Source organism: Centroberyx affinis, unplaced genomic scaffold (genome assembly GCF_046629955.1).
Source record: "Centroberyx affinis isolate AG114_WGS23_722 - 3 ecotype Tasmania unplaced genomic scaffold, CSIRO-AGI_Caff_v1 ptg003686l_1, whole genome shotgun sequence".
Taxonomy (NCBI): Eukaryota; Metazoa; Chordata; class Actinopteri; order Beryciformes; family Berycidae; genus Centroberyx; species Centroberyx affinis.
Window position 1 is genome coordinate 303,521 of NW_027281581.1, and position 21,032 is coordinate 324,552.

Genomic DNA, 21,032 nt, shown 5'->3' on the forward strand with positions numbered 1-21,032 from the left:
TCTCTCGCTCTCTCTCTTCCTTCCCACAGGAGGTTGTGATGGTAAGGATGAGTTCTGAGCCCAGGGCTTTGCAGTGGTGTGAAGATGGAGTCCTGACCTCAGGTGGCTCTTCCACCTTATAATCCTTGCCAATTCACTGTGAGTATTACATCCAGCCGTCTATGTGGTCGCCACAAAGACATCAATGCGATTGAAAAGACCACAGAGGGCCATGAAGAAATTCACAAATGCCACTGTTCAAAGTGAAAGCTTATGGCAGGCTGGTATGATTTCAAAACAAGCGGCCGCTATAGCAGATATAGATTATACCTCTGGACCAAAAAGTTCATGTTATTGGAAATGTCAACTTAGAGAAATGCCTTGAAATAACTCTCAGGTGTGGCCATGTCCATGCCTGCTCATCATTAACCTTTATCCAGGGAAGGTTTGCTGAGCACACATGTAACATAACACTTTCCTTCATATTCATACAGTAAGACGCATTCATAATCCTAGGTGCTGCCTAGGGTTGCGATTGATATCATCTTAAGTTTTTCTTGTCATACATTTTTTAGAACTTCAAATTTGCTTAAAGAAAAGTGATTCTGTTAAAAAAAAAGTAGTGTGCAGGATTTACTGAGTTTGAGTATGATGAAAGGTTTTCACCAATATTGTACTTGACTCATGGACCAAAGATTGCCTGCAGCTCTAAAACACCTTGATTAGCAATCCATTTTGGACGCTTCTCTCTCTCTTAAGCAATTAATTGCAGCCTCTGCGATTTGGAAATTGTAGAAGTTCATATTGCAGTTTTCATTGTTCAGCTCTAGTGCTGCCCAGTACAACCACAGTCTTCTTCTGCTGTTGAACACTGAAGCTTGACAGTAGTTGCTGAGGGAGAGGAAGGGTTACTTATCCACTTTACTTGTCCAGATTACAGATTTTCACAGGAGGCATTTCACAGGAACCAATTATCTTCCAGTCACGAGCATGCTTTTCTTTCATGTAGGCTACCTACCACTGTCCCTAATATGCAGCGGATTATACTGTTTTAAATCAAATTACAATGTTTTCGAGGCTCATGGCTGAGAATAGCTGGCAGTGTTGTTATAATGAAGCGCACAGCTTATCCGATAAGGTTAGTAAGAGCTGGGACAACACAGAGCAGGGGGACTGGTATAAATAGCACCTGCGACGAACGGATCCTCACTTCTGGATGTTGACACCGGGAGTAATGTCCTTTTTTTAATTTAGCTTCTATTCTCGCCATTTAAGATGGCTTTCCATGAGGTGTCTGTATAATCTGGCTGCTTCAGAGCAAATCACCAGGGATTGGCTTTTATTTGAGATTAATATTTCAGCGGTGGGCAGCAGGCACACTATGTCCCTTGAAAATCTACTTGTGAGGGCGCTTTTCTTGGGATGTGTGCACAGTGACCCCAAAATGTCAGCCTCGAATTGTCTCCCCAAGCTGACATGCTGGGGACAAGCAGTAACAAAACAAAGGAGGAATGTCTTGCTGCAACAATAATGTCTAGACTGCAAAAATGCCCATCTTAACAAGTCATTTAATGTAGTATTGTGTCATAAACGTGTCATTTTTCTTAAAACAAGTGAAACATTCTGCCAGTGGAGTGAGATAGTTTCCCTTGCTCCCAATGCAAACCAACTGATTTCAAGAATTTCTTGAATGGAGTGACATTATCTTCATTCTCACAGTGTCATCTGTCTTATTTCAAGATTTTATCGCCTGTTTCAAGGAAATGAAACAAGTGCAATTTTCTCACATCTATCGGCAGGACAATTCTTCACCTGTCTTTTAAGACTCGACTCTTTTAAGGCGCCCTTACTATATTAAATATCTTGTCAAGATAGACATTGTTTGCAGTGTGGAATTGTCTGCCCAAGGTGACACTCTTGGGACAGCAACAAAATCAAAGAGAAACCGCTTGTTTCAAGGATAGTGTCAAATAACTGCTTCTGACATCTAGAGCACACTGGTGCCAGAGTTGTGTAAATCTCTGAAATCTTTTTTCATGTTGTGTATGTCAGAATTCATGTTGGCAAGGCTAGTGGCATTAAGAATAAGATCAATAGTGAGAATAGGGAAGGGTTTTCCTTTTTATTTATCTTTAATTATCTGAGTTTGGAACAGATCTTGATCCCACCTCCTCCCATCCCGACTCTATCTCTCTATTATATCTTGGATGGAACCCAAAAAGTCAATCTGTTGATCATTGCTTTTTGAAATTATACGATGGGTTTTGAATGAGATTCCTATGATCATGAAACTTACAAGTAAATAAGTAAAAGTCAGTAAAGACAAACATGAAAACCACAGAAAATGGTGACTACACGTTTTTATCCTTGTATGTTGTTGACCAAATGAGTCCCTCTCTCTCTCTCTCTCTCTCTCTCTCTCTCACACTGTGAAATGGAGACATAATATTTATGCACAGGGTGAACTGAGAAAAATTAAGACCGCATGATTATCATGTAGAAAATAAGCGCTTGTCAGGTCTTGTTTGCTCCTATTTATGCCGGCCACCGCAGGAGGAATGTGACTCGGCGGTACACGAGGGGCATCGCCCGTTTAATGGGAAGCATGATCCTGTTTTAAGAGATGCCCTCTAGAAGGATGCTTCCATTAGTTTCCCATTAGTTGAAATATTATGCGATGGGAAATGGGAATATATATCCAGACAATGTATAAATATGAGACAGCGAATGTGGAATGTGTATTAGAGCAGGCAATAATTCAAGTGGTGAGAAAAACAAGAGCCTCTTACCTACTGTTGAATTTTTCATTCTTATATGGTGCATTTAAGTACCGAATGTGGGGAGCTCGGTCATCAGAGAGCAAGACTGACACGGAGGAAGGTTTTATTCTAGACGGAGCAGAACATTCGTCTCTTTCCCTCACAGCCAGGCGAGCGGGATGAAAAGTGGGGTGACAAAAGTAAAGAGGGTGATTGACATTGTCCTGCCTGAGTTTAACAAGTCGGTGTCACTGCTGCTATTATCACCTGCAGACTTTGCATACTGGTGAAGAAAATAGCTGCACATTCAACTGCCCCCCTCTTTTTTTTTAAGGGGGAACCGAACCCTTTGAAAATGGTTTTCTCTATTCAACATGGCGTGTAACACAAAAGCTATTAAACCTTTCTATCAAATTCATTATCTTTCATCTCTTTTAATTGACTTATAAAAAGGCTCTGAATCCTTCATCTTGATAACCTAAAGCTAATGAGCTTTGCAGGTGTACCGCGGTGTAATTATTGAAAGTAGGTTATTAAACATTTTCATGCAGCAGCGATTTTCTGTCAGAACGGATTACCTTCATTTCTGTGAGAAGCCCTCTCGCACAGTGGCCTCCCACTGCGCCATATGTATTAGCACATGGGTCTTGCTTTCTAACCATACTCTGCTATATCGGAAATTTCAGTTCTCCTTGCTTCTGTGTTTGATGAACCGGCATAGCTTTAAAGGCCAAGTTCATTACTGCAGTATGTTTCCCTTCTGTCGAAACACCGTCTCTGCGCTGTGACATTACATAGTGATTTGTGGGATTATAGGCTTTTTTTTTTATATTCTGCAATTTTCTGTCTGAGCTTTCGTACCAAGACTGACAGTATGTGACAACTAAACATGTCGTTTGACATGAAAAACATGTATGTTGGCATCCTTCGTAAACATCAAGGCAAACCAGACCAGACCAGTATTGTGAGTTACGGTGGGATAAGAAGTTTTCCATCAAGTCAAATTCCTCAGTAGCATAACACCACTGTCTGGTGAAAACCTTGTATTGGAATTAAGAAAAACAGCCTTGTTTTTAGCTTGGCCATCATGCATTTTTGAGTTTATCCAACGGGTTTTCGATGAGTTTCATAAGACGAAGGATGGTGAAAATGTTCTCAACCCGTAGAGGAGCATAAAATCCTGGAGTTAAAACATGAAAATCAACAAGGCTGGAGTTACAAGGTTTTCACATGACGAGGGCAATATGTTATCTGGTCAGATAAATGCAGGATTATAGCTTTAAGTGTACTATGTTCATGCCTGCAGTAGCTTGCTGTAGACAATATTAGACACACATTAGACTTGGATCATATCCCACACAGGATTTGATCTCATTTTGTGCTCAGTTGCTCTCATGCATGTGGAACACAGGTTTGGTTGTGTAATACCAACATTAGGCCCGTACACACTGTTTCCTGATGGCAGTGTTCATTGAATTAAGTATGGACTGCTCCTGTTTTTTTCTACTGTTACTGAGTTAAAGGCTTTTCTGAATATGTCCTTTTTGCTCGTAGCCACGTCAATGGAGGTTGTTGATTTCCCTGCCCAGATTTTTCCATTATATCCCGGGGACTCGCATGTGATCGGGGATTCTGATATATCTATTTTTGAAATGACAAAAACTAATTCTGCGCACAGTATGATGGGATACGATCACTCAGCTGTTGCCAGCCGGCTGGATATGCAGGTACGGGTGTCATAATGTCGGTTTTGACGGGCCGACGCTAGACGCCCGCATCCTATTTACATTCTGTAAATGATTCTGAGATCAGGCTGCCGTGTCAGTGCATCTCATCGGCTTATTCTCCCAGACGGGATTTGCAGATATTGACATGAGGTCTGCCTGAGGTACTGTTCTGCACTGTGTGAATTCACCGACTCAAAGCTGTTAGAAATCCACCCCGACGCACCGCGCCGCTCCCCGTGTCTCCCTTCCCATCCGTTTTCCCGAGGTAGAGCAGTGCCAGGGGAAAAATGATGAGTAGCAAATCCCCTCCGAGGGCATCCGGCGGTCAGATCCAGATTCCGTGACCCGCAGGTGGGGCAGGGGGGATCGGGCAGCTGGAAACACAGATTCGACATAAAATCCACCAACAGCAACAACAGCAAAAAAAAACATTTCTCCCTTGTCTCTTGCTTCTTTACCTTATAGTACTAAAGGAATATTTGTTACATCTGTTATCGGCAGCTTACACTCCTTACTATGGGTTGCTTGCGATCTGGGAACTAAAGCTTGTTCTACTGTTGCACTAATTGTTAGTCACTGTGGACAAGAGTGTGAGCTAAATAGCTAGAATATAAAATGTGTAAATTAGTTGTAGATGTCAGCGAGAGCCTAAGGTCATTACGATTCATCTCCTTCCTACCAGAGCTTCCATGGAGACTAGTTATGGTGATGTTGGTGTTACAGGAATTGATCTCAGGAGGATTTCGCCTTGGAGGTGTTGGTCGTTACGCAATTAATCTCAACTGGACAGGAACCTGTTTGAACCGAACATCTAATTCAACTTTAAAATATATATATATATATATACAGTATATATTCTGTGAACTATATACAGTATATGGTTGACAAGAGAACAATGCCAGTGAGGTGAGATAACTCCTCTTCTTTCCAATGCAGTTTCACTTCCACTTCCAGGGATTTTCTAGAAATGAGTGCCAGTATGTTGAAACAAGTCAGAATAAGGCAGATCACTGCACTACTATCAAGAAAATGTCCCTTGGTTCTACAAAACTCTTGAAACAAGTTGATTTGTATTGGAAACAAGTGAAATAATCTAACCCTATTGGCAGATGTTTTCACTTATTTTATGAAAATTAAGATTTTAGGGCTCAATAATAGACTAAATGACTTGTTAAGATGTAGATTTTTTGCAGTGCAGTGTTCTTGTACAAGTGCGTGTGTGTGTGTGTGTGTGTGTGTGTGTCTGTGCTTGCTTGTGTGCATGAGTGTATGAGTGTGAATGTGTGTTAGTAGCTACTGTAGGTGTGTTATAGCAAATTTAAACACCTGTTGTGACATAATAACACACAAACCACACATTGTTTTAGTTCTTCAAATTACATTAAATAAAATTAAAAAAATAAGGAGATGTTAGTATTGTCAGGATACCAGAATTTTGCCTTTGATACCAAGTTTAATATTTAGAAAATTGAACTTTTGCACGGGGGTTTGCTGTTGGTTAGGTGAAATTCTTCCTTGTTTGGCTCCTAGCTCCAGTTTTATGTGGACTGGGATTCAGTGCAAGACGTGGCGGACGGTTTGACACATGCTTTCTGCTGTTTGATTTTGTGCTGACTGCTGCAGTCTACTGTCACGAGCCAGACTGAGGCTCAGACTATTACAATCCAGCTTCTTCTTCTTATTTTAACTGTATTCCACATATATGCCTCTGGAATGGAATTTCAGCTTTCAGAACACATTTGGTATAAAATATTAAACGTTTCTAAAAAATAAATATTGAATTCAATCTTTCATGATACAGATACAGATACATATGTTTGTTAACTTTATTAATCTCCATGGGGGGGTGGGATTTGGGTGTCACCCAGCAGCATTACATAAAAAACATATAACATTAACAAAACAATAACAAATACAGACAATTCAACACAGCATGACATTTGATAGGTACACATTTTGTAGCCACACAGTTGCCAACCAAACTAGTAGTCAAGTATGACTAATATTAACTACTATTAGTAGATAATAGTAGTCAAGTATTGAAATTTCGGTCATTGTGACAATGCCAACAAACATTTGCTCCAATCCATGGTTTGTTTTTTTCCTAACATATGCCATTACACCCTTCATGCACTGCGTGTGTGTGGTGTATGTTTGCAAGTGTGTCTCCCTGCTCACTGTCCCCCCCTGCTGAATACACACTGGGTGTATTCACGCTCCTGCACGCTCCAGTGTCTGAGTTTGTTTTTGTGCGTTACTGCGTGTCTGACCTGACAGTGTGCTGTCACCCTGTGCTCTGCAGGTTGTCTGTTTCTGTTGGTGTGGGAGTGAAAGACGTGGAGGCCGTGATTAGCGGGCCGAGCCCCGTGAGTGAACCTATGGCAGAGAGACAGCTCAGTACAGGTAAGAGCTGCCAGGGAGCAGAGAGGAGACAGGCAGCCACTCTGCACCCACCTGCAGTACAACATGTAGGACTCATGAGGAACCAGCTGGGGACTGAGCCTTCTCTTGCAGCCTCCCCCACTTTGCAACCAAGGGCATGTTTCTGAAGCAAAGTATAAAAATAAAAAGCCAGACAGCGGGGGAGTGTTGCAGTAGCGAACAGACATACACACTAGGGCTGGGAGGTGGTGACAAAATCAAATATCACAATATTTTACACCGAATACCTCGATAATGTGTCGATGTTTTGGGTATTTGGGTTGAGTATTCATGCTTTTATAAGATATTTACACTCAAGAACATTTAGAAAATTAGTAATGATCATTAGTAATCAGTAATGTGTAGACTGTAATAAGTAATGTGGATATGATGAGCAGGTAAAGCCAATCATTGATCATTTTACACAGCCAAAAAAATGCTAATAAGTTCAGAAAATTGTGTCACTTTACTGTAACGCAGCTTTTAAGACCAGGAAGAAGTGACATTTTATTTCACAATACCAAAATCCCAGACGATATCTAGTGTCATATCACGATATCGATATTATACGATATATCGGTCACCTCTAATACACACTAATAATTTGCCTGTATTATATAGATTTGACCCAGTTTGGGGTTTTGTTTCATTGTCTCAGTTTAATAATGCAATGGTTCAAAATGGAGCAGTGGACCATAATTCGCTGATTTTTGCTGGCGTGCGGCCATCTTGGACCCGGCCAGCTGAGCCGGGATTGACCCTCGGTGCATTCCCTCTGATTGCCAAAGCTGACCACAAAGCTTGATGCCGGTGTGTCACATTACTTCTGATTGCGGTGGAGCCGACGACAAGCTCTCTGGAATTCACATACCCGCAAAGCTCCAACAAAATGGCAGCGGGAACAGGGAAATGGTAACTAAAATTGGCTTCGGGCGTTGCTGTAGGAACAAACAACAGAAGCTGAATCTTTTGTACTTTATATATATATATCAGTGTTTGCAGCTAGCTTCCTGCCCATGTCAGAGGATCAAACACTTTTCTCAGCATTTTAAAATACACAGAGGAGTTCTCCTGAGATACGACTCTATTTGGATACATTCTAATTTTCACCCAAACAGACAGTGTGCATATTCTTGTCACCTTATCTACAAACTGAATAAATTGTTTACTTCTTAAAACCCTCTGCAAGAGTTTTACGGTGGAAGCCAGATCTACTCGCCGCTGCTGTATTATATTTCAATAAAAATTTAAATTACTCAAGTAAAAAAGCACGAGTTAAAAAATGGAAATAAAAGCGCAGAGTTTATAAAATACGCTGAAAAACAGTGTCAGTATAAAACTAGATTTGAGTGCTGAAGCTAGAATAGTCATAAGTTACTGTCTGCTTCTGTTCAGTTCAGTAAAGCGGTTTTAACAAGTCGCTTCAGCAATGATAACAAGTAGGTGCGGCTGGTGTGTGTGTGTGTGTGTGTGTGTGCGTGTGTGTGTGTGTGTGAGTGAGGGTCCAGCATCCATCCATGCTATGGGAGCTCTCTGTCGTTCATTATTCATCAAGCTAACCCAAAGATGCCCTTAGGAATAACAGATGCTTGACTTTAACGCCCTTGACAACAGATACCTCTTTTATCTCCAAAATGGTGTCCATGCATCACCTACCAGCCGTCCCACATACATACACATATATACAATCAATCTATAGCCACCTGGTAGGGCAGGGGACGACTAAGGACAAGAAGGAGTGAGTCCAATAAAAGAGCTAGTGGCATCTATGACGGATGTTGAATGCAGCTGCCTTTCAATGGACCTATCTTTCTTCAACAAGAGCATGAATCTCTGTAATCGCCTCTTATGATCAGGTGTACAGGTACTTGTGTTGCTGACTTTGGAGCGGAGACATAGTGATACCTTGAAGAGTATCACAGTATATACTTAACACACACATGGCACAAGGACAGCTGGAGCTCCCACACATGCTGTAGATAGTGGGCTGTAAATCGTGAGCTTGGAATTATAAGGTTCTATCTGGGTGGATACTGAGCAGCCAAGATTTCATCAAAGACATACCATCTGGCAAAACCGTTATGTACTTTCTATCTTTTTTTTGGCTGGACCGCAACAGCGGGGCCAGCCCTATAAACGCGAATGTCTGTCACTCACTGAGTGACTGACTGACTGAGTGATGAAGTTACACCATTGGTCGGCCGTGGCACGTGGCACATCATAGGATCACAGAGCCAGAAATATTTGTTTCGTTTTCTCCGCCATCTTGTTTCTCCGCTGAGATCAGGAGCCCGTTTCTCCCACACAGTAAGCAGGCTGACCAATATCATGCATGTAAGCTGAAGCTAAAGTAGAATCTATACAATTATATCATATCGCCGTTTATTTCGATGCATGTGCGTGAGTTCAGTCCACCTGAAGCCCTCTGTTCTGTCGGCGGAGAGAGAGACACAAACAATATGGATCAGTATGGATGTATGGACTATTATTCTGTATTAGCAGTCTACAGCGGAGTTAGTTACACCATTGGTCGGCCGTGGCACGTGGCACACTCATACATGGTCCAGCCATATACTAGGTTTTGACCTAGTCTTGTTTAATATTTAACCCCCAAAAGGCTCTTTAAAAAAAAAAAAACACCACCACACAAACATAAAGTAACATTTGAAGATCATGAATATGTGTTTAACTCAATTTTGATTTAAGAAAATACACAACAGAGAGAAACTTATTATTTGAAGTAAGTGTCACTCTAACAGGCAGTGGTTCTCAACGTGGGGTCCGGGGGACCACCAGGGGTCCTTGAGGGGGTTCCAGGGGGTCCCCAGCAAATAAATGAATTGTTAAACTTCACCATTATTTAATTTACAAGACGTTAACACAATCGGAGAATGTAGAAGAATGACTGTTCTGATCATAGCTTCGCTGTTATCTCTCTACCTACAATACAGATAGTCATGGAGTTCTGGATAAAATCATATCTAACAATAAAAATATTCTCAGATTTGGCTCCGAGAGACAAAATGGGGTTATGTGACCCTAATGTGCACTAAATTATGGGTCCATGATATGAAAAAGGTTGAGAATCACTGAGATAAGGCTGCGATCACACCTCTAGTTCCTTTTCTTTGGTCTAAACCACAGTGGGAAAGTTTACCTTGTTGCACTTTTGCATTTGGTTGATTTAGGTTCACACTGCCTGATTACAAGCAAACATGCTTGTAAACAAAAGTCACATGACTCACAAGTAGCTTGTTTATTGGACAGAGTTTTGGTAAGTTCTGTCATCCTGCAGGTTAGAGATTTTGGGGCGACAAATCGGATTTCAGTCCCTGTAACTTTAGCTAAGCATGATGGACTTGTCTGAGCTCTTTGCTGTAATTAGCCTTCTCTGGTGTTCATACAACTCCTCTGCCTTTATATACAGGAGGCATTTCATATCGCCTCATCTAGACTAGTTTGCCCTCGGTTCATTTTGTTCTGCTATTCTTTCCAAGCATAAGGAACTGCTGGCTATCAGATGGCAACATCTGTCTCCTTATACCCATAAAACCTTGCGTTTTGGGATCGTTTTCTGTAGTTTGTTCAGATTATGTTCTCACACCTAACAAACTGCACCACAATTCTCTTGGAAAAAGACTGAGACTCACATTTTCAGGTGGTGTGTTTCAGTGTGTTTTTTTGGTGCCAACTGAGTTTAAGTGGCATTGTTAGCACCTGCCCAAACAAGCCAAAATAAAGGAGTAAACATGCTTGCTGTGAACGCGCCCCAAGTTATGAGTGTTGCCTCCATTCCCATGTGCATTCCAACTTGCCATTTGCACTTGTAAACAGAATTTTGCTTGTGTTTTTTTCTGTTTTTGCTGTTTTTCCTGCAGGTTGTTTGAAACTGCTGTCAAAATATTGTAATTGAGTTGTATTTTTGGGGATTCTTTCAAGGACAAGACAGTCCAATGTTGATTAAGAGAAAGAAGCAGCATATTAAGGAAGGATGCAGAGGGAAGACTGTTCAGTGAAAACAGCCATCTTTTTTTAAAGTGTTTGTCACTCTAGCACCACAGTTGCCAGTTCCACTGCTTATAAACAGAATTAGACTTATTTTTTTTGCTGCTAGATGCTGGGGTTTGTCGTTTCAAAATATCCTCACTTGTTTTGGGTTTGTCTGGTTTGAGCTTGTCAGTAAATAAGCCTACACATCAGCAGGGAACGAGGGCTATACATATAATGATCAAGCCTCCCCAGCCCTCTCCTGCCAACCGTGTCAAGCTACACCTCCACTCTCATTTTTCTGAGAACCTGCACTCTGACTGTGCTGCAATCTCTCTTTCACACACACACACACACACACACACACTATCTCTTTACTAGACTCACATGTAGTTGGGTGTGTCTAGTGGCAATAACTGCTGGAAACAACAACTTTGGTTATTCTGAGCATGAATGGCTGTTAAAAGATTCGAGAGAGGAAGAAAAAGAAAGAAATGCACATGTCATAGGCTATCAGGAAATGTTTTTGATGTACAACCTCCATTGCATTCATCTTTACATTTAGATATCAAGCATTTGGCAGAAACTCTTATCAACTTGCAAGGGATCATGCAACAAACAGACTTCAATTCACAGATAAGCAGCAACATTACAAGCAACTGGTAGTAAGCAGTACAAGTCAGGGCCATCCTGCCCTGAGAATAGATGTAAGAAAATATTCCTGTGACTCAAAAATAGTAGCGAAGAGCTCTGAAAAAAGAGATAAAAATAACGGCCAAAGACTGAGGTAGAAGGGAGTTTTTTTGATGAGAGTGAATTAGAGTGAGCAGAGCAGGAAGACGTGGGAGTGGAAAAGTGTGATTCAGTGGGGAGAGCAGCGGCCTACAGGTTATTAGATGTGGTTCACAGCCTCATCGTAGGATGTTAGGCTGATATTTTTGGAAGGAAGGTGGGGAAGCCCTCTATTAGTCCGTCAGATGGTTCTTTTAATGGATATGGATATTTGGATGGATATTTTTTTGATCAGTTCATTGGTTTTAGTGGGTTTTTTAACCTATTTACTGAAAATTAGACATACATCTCTGGCATGAAAACAGTATTCATATACGTACATATTGGTCTTCTGTAAGTAAGTAAGTAAGTAAGTAAACCTTTATTTATACATCACCTTTCAAAACAATAAGTTACTAAGTGATTTACAATAATAAAAGGAGGGATGAGAGAACAGATAGTTAAGAGACAGAACAATACACAAGTACACACACAACATGAGTATAATAACATACGAGTAACAAAATGACAATGAAAATAAATGAGTTTTAAGATGCTTTTTAAAAGTGTGGACTGATTCGGCCTCGTAAGTCTAGTTTTTAGTATTTTAGTCTTTAATTCTAGTAAACAGTAGATGCAAAGAGTAATTTGCATGATTGCATGTATTTGGACAATAACGTGAGAAGTAATTTTACAGATTTGTCTATTAAATAAGAAGAAATCCTATGACTATTAGCTCTGGTAACAGGTTTACCCTTCTTCATCGTTCAGCTGTCTTTCCCGGCTGTCTGTCCCTACTGAGACGAGCATTACTCACGTTGCCTGATGAGAAAGCGAGGCATCTCCCTGACCTCTGACCCCTCTGCTGCTCGTGGCGCTCGGCCTCTGGGGGCCTCAATAAGGCTTCCTCCACCGGGGCGGGGCAGGGGGGGGTGTGTGGGGGTGTGAGGAATGACTTTGATCTGCGAGTGCTGAGAATGCTGCAGGCCTACTGATTCTGAGAGATGATAGTTGGCGGCATGAAGGCCGACGGCGGTAATACCACCTGACAAACTGAATCAGCTTATCAGTGAACCGAACACTGAATCAGACGGAGCAGGGAGAGTCAGTGTTGCAGAGATTGGCTTGTCACCTGTCTTGCACCTGCACAGGTATGAAGGGTGACAGGCGAGCTTCACATGAGGCAGGTCAGAGAAAGGAGCAGGGTTCGACCTGTGTGGGGTTTTGAAGGCTGATAACGATGTCGATATTTTTGTGAAATAAAGATAAACCCCTGCGCTACTGAAACATTTTTTAGGGTGCTGGAAAGTGCAGGAAAAACCACTTGCAAAGTATCGATTCTTGCCGCACTCCAAGTCTCTATTTCCTTTATTTAACATGAGATGAAAAGTTTAGGAGCAAACGACACGTTTCCAAGCAAAACGCATCGATATTTCATTGTGATACACATTAATACTTTTGTATTGAAGCTGCCGATATTCAATACTTTTAAAATGTTTCCATTTTCAGGCCAAAAGTTTATAAGTATTCAGTGTTTTCCCCACAGAATTTTATTCTTGTCAGGGTGAAAATGCCTCTGAACAGCATTTAGACCATCATGAGTCACTAAAACTCTTCCATTGAAACCAGTACTAAAGAAAGTGTTAGCAGCTTTAAGGCAGGATGACCCACACATCTGTTCAATGGCAGGGAAACTCAGGAATAGATACTAAACGTACTACTTTTAAATAAAGACTTGCTTTTATGTGATGTCGTCTTTTTATCGTCTTTTTATCTTTTATCAGCTTTTTATTGTCTCTTTATCGGCTTTTTATCATCTTTTTATCGTCTTTCTATTGCCTTTTTACATCGTTTATCTTTTATCTTAACTCTATCTTAATTTTATCTTACTTTTATTCTATTATTTTATTTATTTTGGTTTTCATCCTATGATTATACCACTATTTACTTGAATGTTTGCTGTTTTCCACCTCTGTCCTCCTATGAATTTAATCCCTGTTTATTATTGTTTTATTGCCTTTTAAATTAATAATTTGAGTATTCTGCTTTTATTTTGTCTGTCAAAGCACTTTCTAAACTCTGTTTTTAAAGGTGCTATATAAATTAAGTTATTATTATTATAATTAATAAAACATCTGAGGACTGAAGAAACAACTGAAGAATTAAATTAATGAATAAAATGCACAAAGAAAATCACATTTCATTGCAGGTTTTATAGACTGTTTCATGTAGCTGTGGTCAGAGAGGAACCTCCATCATTTCAGCAGTGAACCACTGGACCAGAAGGAATATTTAATGAAATAAAAGTCCAATACGGACCCGATATATCAATAAAACTGATCGGTCTAACCCGAGAAAAGAGACTAGCATTGATCATGCAAAACACCTGCACTTTTCATGAAATTGACTGTGTGAATGCAAGAGAAAGCTATGATCCCTTATTGATTTTGCCCGTTAAATCTGCACCAGTCCTCAAGGGGAGATGCAGATGAACAGTTTGAAGGAGACTTTTAAGCCTTCAGGCAGTGGAGTTGCACAAAAGATGGTGCAACTCAATATTTGGAAGGTGTGCCTAAAATTTTGTACACTCGGCGTGGTGTGTAAAATCCCCACATATCCGTGAAACGTAATCAGAAGGATTTCAGCTAGGGAATGCTCTGAATTTCACGGGCAATTCTCAGATTGATCCACTCAGCTGCAATCACCGCTCAGGCTCTTTAGGGATAAGAGGAACCGAGTGAAAGGGAAAAAATACATGAAATCCTGTCTTTAGGAAATTTCATTGCCCTGAGAGAAAATCCACAACTCCACTTTTAACCCTCCCCTGTGCTTTTTAAAGAACGCCGCAACTTCAAAGGAATAGCATTATTGTAGGGCTGAACGAGCGTTGTGTTGAGACAAAAGGGGTCATAGCTTTAAATAAAGACTGTTAAATATACTGTATATGTATATGGGTCATTCTGTGTCAAATCAACCAGAGCTCAGCGGCTCGAACTTTTGATTTTGATAATTTTTCTCCTGGTGGAAGATATACATAAATGATGAAGAAAGCCCAAATAATAAAGCTCACTGATCATTATTTACTGAGTTTCCCCCAATTTTGTAGAGTGAGGGTCAAAACGATAATTTTCGCCTATGATTTGGAGCAAGTTTAGGGGTCTAAAAGCGACACTAAGAAAGGAAGCAGCTCCACTATTTTTCTTTTACAGAGAGACTTGGAGGTAGACTACAAGATTCTGTCAGTTTCAGCACTTTTGTGATGTGTGTCTATGGCAGCAGCCGAAAAACAGAGTTGAAAAACTGAGTTATTTTTCTCAAAGTTTAAATATCAATCACTCCAAAAGTATCAAAGATACTTATTTAAAATAGAAATACCTCAGTGTCTATGCATTCGCAAGGCCCTGAGTGTTTTTTTCTGTTAGACCTGTGAATATAGCTCCAGAATTAAGTAGTCAAATTTGACACCAATATATTTTTATTTTAAACCAGGAAGTAAAAGGATATTGAGGTATCTTTGTTTGTAGTGATTAACATATAAACTCTTAAAAAAAAAATACTTTTTTTTTCATTTTTACCTTTCTTAGTGTCGCTTTTAGACCCCTAAACTTGCTCCAAATCATAGGTGAAAATTATCGTTTTGACCCTCACTCAACTGGGGGAAACTCAGTAAATAATGATCAGTGAGCTTTAATATTTGGGCTTTCTTCATCATTTATGTATATCTTCCACCAGGAGAAAAATGATCAAAATCAAAAGTTTGAGCCGGCAAAGTTTGTGAAATTTGGTTGATTTGACACGGAATGACCCATATGTTGCGTGATCCTTTGCATGTGAGGTTGTGTTGTCCCTGTAAGTTGCCAAGATGTTTCTGCATCAATGTCACCAAGACAGATTATTAGATATTAGATGATTAAAGTCAAATTCTCCTGTAACTTTACAGCAGATATCATAAAATGTACATGTGTCGGTTTATTCCCTCGCTTTGAATTATTTTAGGTTTAGTTCAGAAAAAAAAGCAACAGCATTCAAAAGATCAAGAACATCTTTCAATTTATTTCCTCGCTTTGCATGATTTTTATGTTCAGTTGAGAAAAGAAAGCAACAACATCCAAAAGATCAAGAACATCTTTCAGAGACAGCAATGCGCAGAATAATAATTAATATGTAGCATAAACAACCGGTGATGACTAAGATAAAAGAAACCTTGGCAGCTCGCTGTGTCAGTCTTCCCTTTAGTCGTTAAATTTCTATCTTTATTTTACCTTTATTTACCCAGGCAGTCCTATTGAGATTGAATCTTCCATTTCAAGGGAGACCAGAGCAAGAAAGCAAGCAAACGAGCATCACAACAAACAAGAAAGCCGCAGTCAGACAGCAGCATACAGTGTGCATAAGCAAACACACAGCTGAAAACATTCCTCACCATCCTTCAGGTGGAACTCGACGAGAGAGAGCGGCCTTTTCAGTTAGTGTGGTTTGTGAAAGGAGGAGGAGAAGAGGATGGTAATATCGGAGGTACCATCAGAATGAGGTGCTCTGCCAAGGTTAATTGGTACCACGTCTGCGGCTAGAAACATGAATGGCCCTCTTCACAAACCAACATTATTTATTACGAGCGGGATAATTGGACATCGAAGAGAAGACGTGTAAATCATCCCCTCTTATGCCTCTTCACCGGCAGCTCACCGCAAGTGGAGGATATCTGACTGTTGACCCATTTGTCAATTTGTTGAAATAGTGTTTATATTCAATTGCTCAGTTCATTCTCTCCGTTTGACAATACGCAGGAATGCTCGCTCGTATCCTGGCTAATCATCCTTTGTGTTGTCAAGTTAGTGTGAGCGCCCACAGAGAACCTCCAGAAGCTTCAGCAGGAAAAAACTGGCATCGCAGAACCGTCGTCTTTTATACCCGTTCTCAACGCTGGTCAGGTTTACACAGTGTAGGTGTGATGACTTGAATTCGCTTTTAAATTCGCAAGGAAGGGGCATTTTTACATGTTATGTCATTGTATAAAGTGCATTTTATAGTCAAACGTAAGTCAAACGTTACATTTAGGTTTTTATACTTCTGCATTGATGTGTGCGTAGCATGTTTTTGAAATCAGGTACGCAGGGTGGCAGTGTTTCAAAAAAAAATCATATCACACCAAAACATAGAAGAAGAGAGGAGCAGGAAGCAGACGTCACCGGTCAAAACAAACATGGACGCACGCAGCAATAGCAAGGAATGGGATGTGTTGGATAGGCCTGCAACTAACGATTATTTTCATTGTTGATTATTTTTTGGATTAATCGATTAGTTGTTTGGACTATAAAATGTCAGAAAATGGTGAAAAATGTGGATCAGTGTTTCCCAAAGCCCAAGATGACGTCCTCAAATGTCTTGTTTTGTCCACAACCCAAAGATATTCAGTTTACTGTCATAGAGGAGTAAAGAAACCAGAAAATATTCACATTTAAGAAGCTGGAATCAGAGCATTTTGACTTCTTTTTCTTTAAAAATGACTCCACTACTACTTATTAACCAATCGATTATCAAAATAGTTGGCGATTAATTTAATAGTTGACAACTAATCGATTAATCATTGCAGCTTGATGAGTTTGATGGCGCCATGACCGCCCCTATGATCGACCAATCAAAGCACGTGACTCCGCTTAGACTTGCCGCGAAGTTGAGATTCTTGGGCAGGTTCCAACACCTACGCAGAGACACTTTTCAACCCCAGATACGCGCCAAATAGCGTCAGTTTACATGCAGAGATGCTATTTTCATTAAAGTATAAAATGCCCTTGAGTCGTGGCAGTCAAGAGAGAATCCAGTATGAGGTGGCGGTGCGTCCCCAACCAGTAGCAGAAGACTCTCAAAATGACACAAAACCAGCGTACCCCGAGGAAGGCTCAGTGAAATGTCAGCTGTGTTTAGGCTTCCTCCTGTGCTGGCTCTAAATAGACTTTAAATCATCTGTGTGGGCTTCCCCATTGGAGAGTCTCTTGCACTGTGCTACACTTTGAATTTTCCCAAGATCAAGGTAAATTAAATCGGCAAAAAAACATTGGCAAGACAATTTCCACCCCGTTCCCTGATGTATTCATCCAATCACCCAACCTTTATCTACACTTATGAACATCTCACCCAGTAATTCCCAACTTTACCTTTTAATCTCAGCAACACAGATGAACAGAGGCCATTTCAAAACAAAATAAAGTCGCTCCAACTCCCTGTTATGCCTAGGAAGCACCTAACACGAGCACCGCATGTCGTCACGAAATAAGAGTATAAGATGTAGATCTACATTACCAGTCAATTTGGACACATTTTTCTTTATTTTTTTCTATTTTCCACATCTTAGAATAATAGTAAAGACATCAAAACTATGAAATAACACAAATGGAATTATGCAGTGACCAAAAAATCTATCAAAATCAAATCTATCTTATATTTTAGATTCTTTAAAGTAGCAACCCTTTGCCTTGATGGAAAGGCAAAGGCTTTGGAAAGAAATTCATATACAGGCATCGACTTCACTATATATATTTGTCTAAGAAACTGATTTCAAGGATTTAAGCATAAGCCTTTAGATCAAAATGGCTTTAAGAGAATGAAAAACATAGTACATTCAATCAAGTGGGTCCAGACTTTTGACTTGTAGTGTACAGTAACATGAAACTGCTATGGATGAGGGACCAGAGAGGCGGCCTGGCATAGCAACAGATATGATCTCTCTTTTAGGAAACTACCATATGGAATCACAGTGTGTGTGGGTGTGTGTGTGTATGACTGGCCCAATACCAGCCCCTCTCCTTAATGCTGCCATAGATACACACAGGCCAACCGGGTGCTTGGTAGGACGCAGCTAAATCGCAAAAACTGCTACCCGGCTCCCTTTATGCCTGTTAAGCTTTAAAAAGTTAATAGCTCTTACCATTTTTACAGTCTGTTGACTCCGGAGGCAGTTGAATGTAAAATTCAACATGGTTAACATCATGTACAAAAATATAAAATGGATTTTACATTAGATTAGTTTAGATTTGGTTCCTCGAACTAAAAATTCATGACTTGGATGGGATTCAGCGAGTGGGGGATGAGTGTGTGTGTACCCTGCTAGCGGTTTGCTTTATTTATTTATTTATTTTTCTTTCACTTCGCCTGCCTCTTTGTGTGTAGCTATAGCAGCAGATAGGGTTTGTTTATTAGGGGACTGCCATATGCAAACACAGTGTGTGTCTGGGTTGGTTGAATACCTGCACTGCTGGTGCTGATACCAGGTAGCAGAGAAATCAGATAGAATAGAATACAATAGAATAGATCTGTATTTGTTGATTTATCCAAGTTACACCCTGACTTTTCACGTACATATGTTTTTCCTCATACCTATGTTACAGGTAGGTTTAAGGGCCTTGCTCAAGGGCACTACAGTGTTTGTAGTGTGGCATCTCAGTTCCACACACACACACACACACACACACTCGTTCCACACACTCTTCTAATCGTGCCACTGAATCTGTGAATGTCGTGGCCGGAGTTGTTTTTCACCGCTGGCGATTCTCCCATATCACATTTCAGTCTCATTTTCAGATGGAGCCGATACATAAATCAGAGTGCGTTTAATCAGTGTTATCATTACTGTCCAAAACAGATGCATCATTACTGCATGTATCCTTGGGACATCCTCGTCTTTTTCCAGACCAAAAACAGGGCACAGAGACAGCGTTATCGGAATTAACAAACCTCAATCTATCTGCTCAGTCTCTCTGGGGCCAGCACAAACTATTGGGTTTTAAAATGTTTGTTTGTTGGGTCTGGGGTGTGAATACCAATTTGGTATTCGGAAGGCATTGTTTGGAATCTTTTTTTCCACTGCAAAATGTAATTAACTACAGTGCAGTGGAATAGTATGTCCTTGGCCGCATTATTTTTTCAGTAGAATATTGGTTTAGCCTTATTATTATTATTATGAGATTATGGAAGGCCGATCCGTGTTAAATTAATCACTGAATGGAGAAATTTTCAGTTTTCACCACTGAACCTATCAATACTAAAAAGACAGAGAGGAGGGAAAAAAGTCTAAAAGTAAAAAGCATAAAAGTTTTAAGGTATGAAAAATGCACAGCCAGAGGTTCAAAGCTTCATTCATAAACACTTATGGCCCTTTGAAGCCTTTAAAGTGCTTCATATTCTCATGTTCATGGCTTTCTGCAGTGTGTCCGTTTCTCTGAGTAGTTCTGTATCTGAAACCGACTGTTTTTACCTTATTGGTTCATCTGTGAGGTGTCTGGGCTCTCTCCAGATGGGATTAGTTATTTGATGCCAACAGCGATGCGTAGGTTTCTAGCTGCTCTTACTGTTAGTACACTGCAAAAAATATCCGTCTTTCATCTAAACTTGTAGTCTTAAAATCTTGAATTTTCCCGAAATATGTGGAGAATATGCATGTAGAGCGGGGGCGATAATTCAATATTATCCTTCATCGTCTTTCAGTGGATCATACTGTGATGATATGATGATTTTTGGGGATATCGTCACACACAATTCTGCTGTCTGAACTGATGATAACAAGCCAGTTTTATTGAAAAACTGACAGAATGAGGTATGAATTTCAGAATATTATTTGAAAATTTCAGTTTTAATTGACATCACACCTACCGTTACCATTCAGTTCAATGGGATGAACATTAATTTGATTATTAAACGTGATTTTACATGCATGAGCCATATTGTGATATATATCCTTATGATTATTGTGATATTGATTTCAACCACATCGCCCAGCCCTACATACATGCAGAATGAGAGAATTTCACTTGTTTCCAATGCAATTTCACTCGATTCCCCATTTGTTTCATATTCAGATTCATATCATTCAAGAAAATTCCTGAAGCGAGCCGAGTTGCATTGGAAACACTCTCATCTCACCCCACCAGCCGATATTTTCACCGGTTTTATGAAAAATCGGTGTCAAAGACGTCAACTAAGATGTCAAAAAAAAAAAAAAAAAACGGACATTTCTTGCAGTGTGTGTGGAGCAGGGCCTGTATGGTGGAGACGGAATTGTAAATCCCTCCATCGTAATGCAAGCAGCATGTCCAACCAGTGACGGAGGACGAGTGGGAGGGCAGCGGGATAAACACTCGCTGCGGTGGAGGAGGCATTCAGACAGAACAAAGAATAGACCCACCCGCTCTCCCACTCTCTCTCTCTCTCTCTCTCTCTCTCTCTCACTCTCCCTCTCTCTCATACATGTACGCAGACACATCCGATCTCTGTTTCTCGTGGGTTGCCTCTCTCCCTCTGTCTGTGACCATGCTTAACACAAAAAATGCAAGTGTAATGCGATTAAACCTAGCAATAAGTATCGTTTTCACTGCCCCGTAGCACAAAATGACCA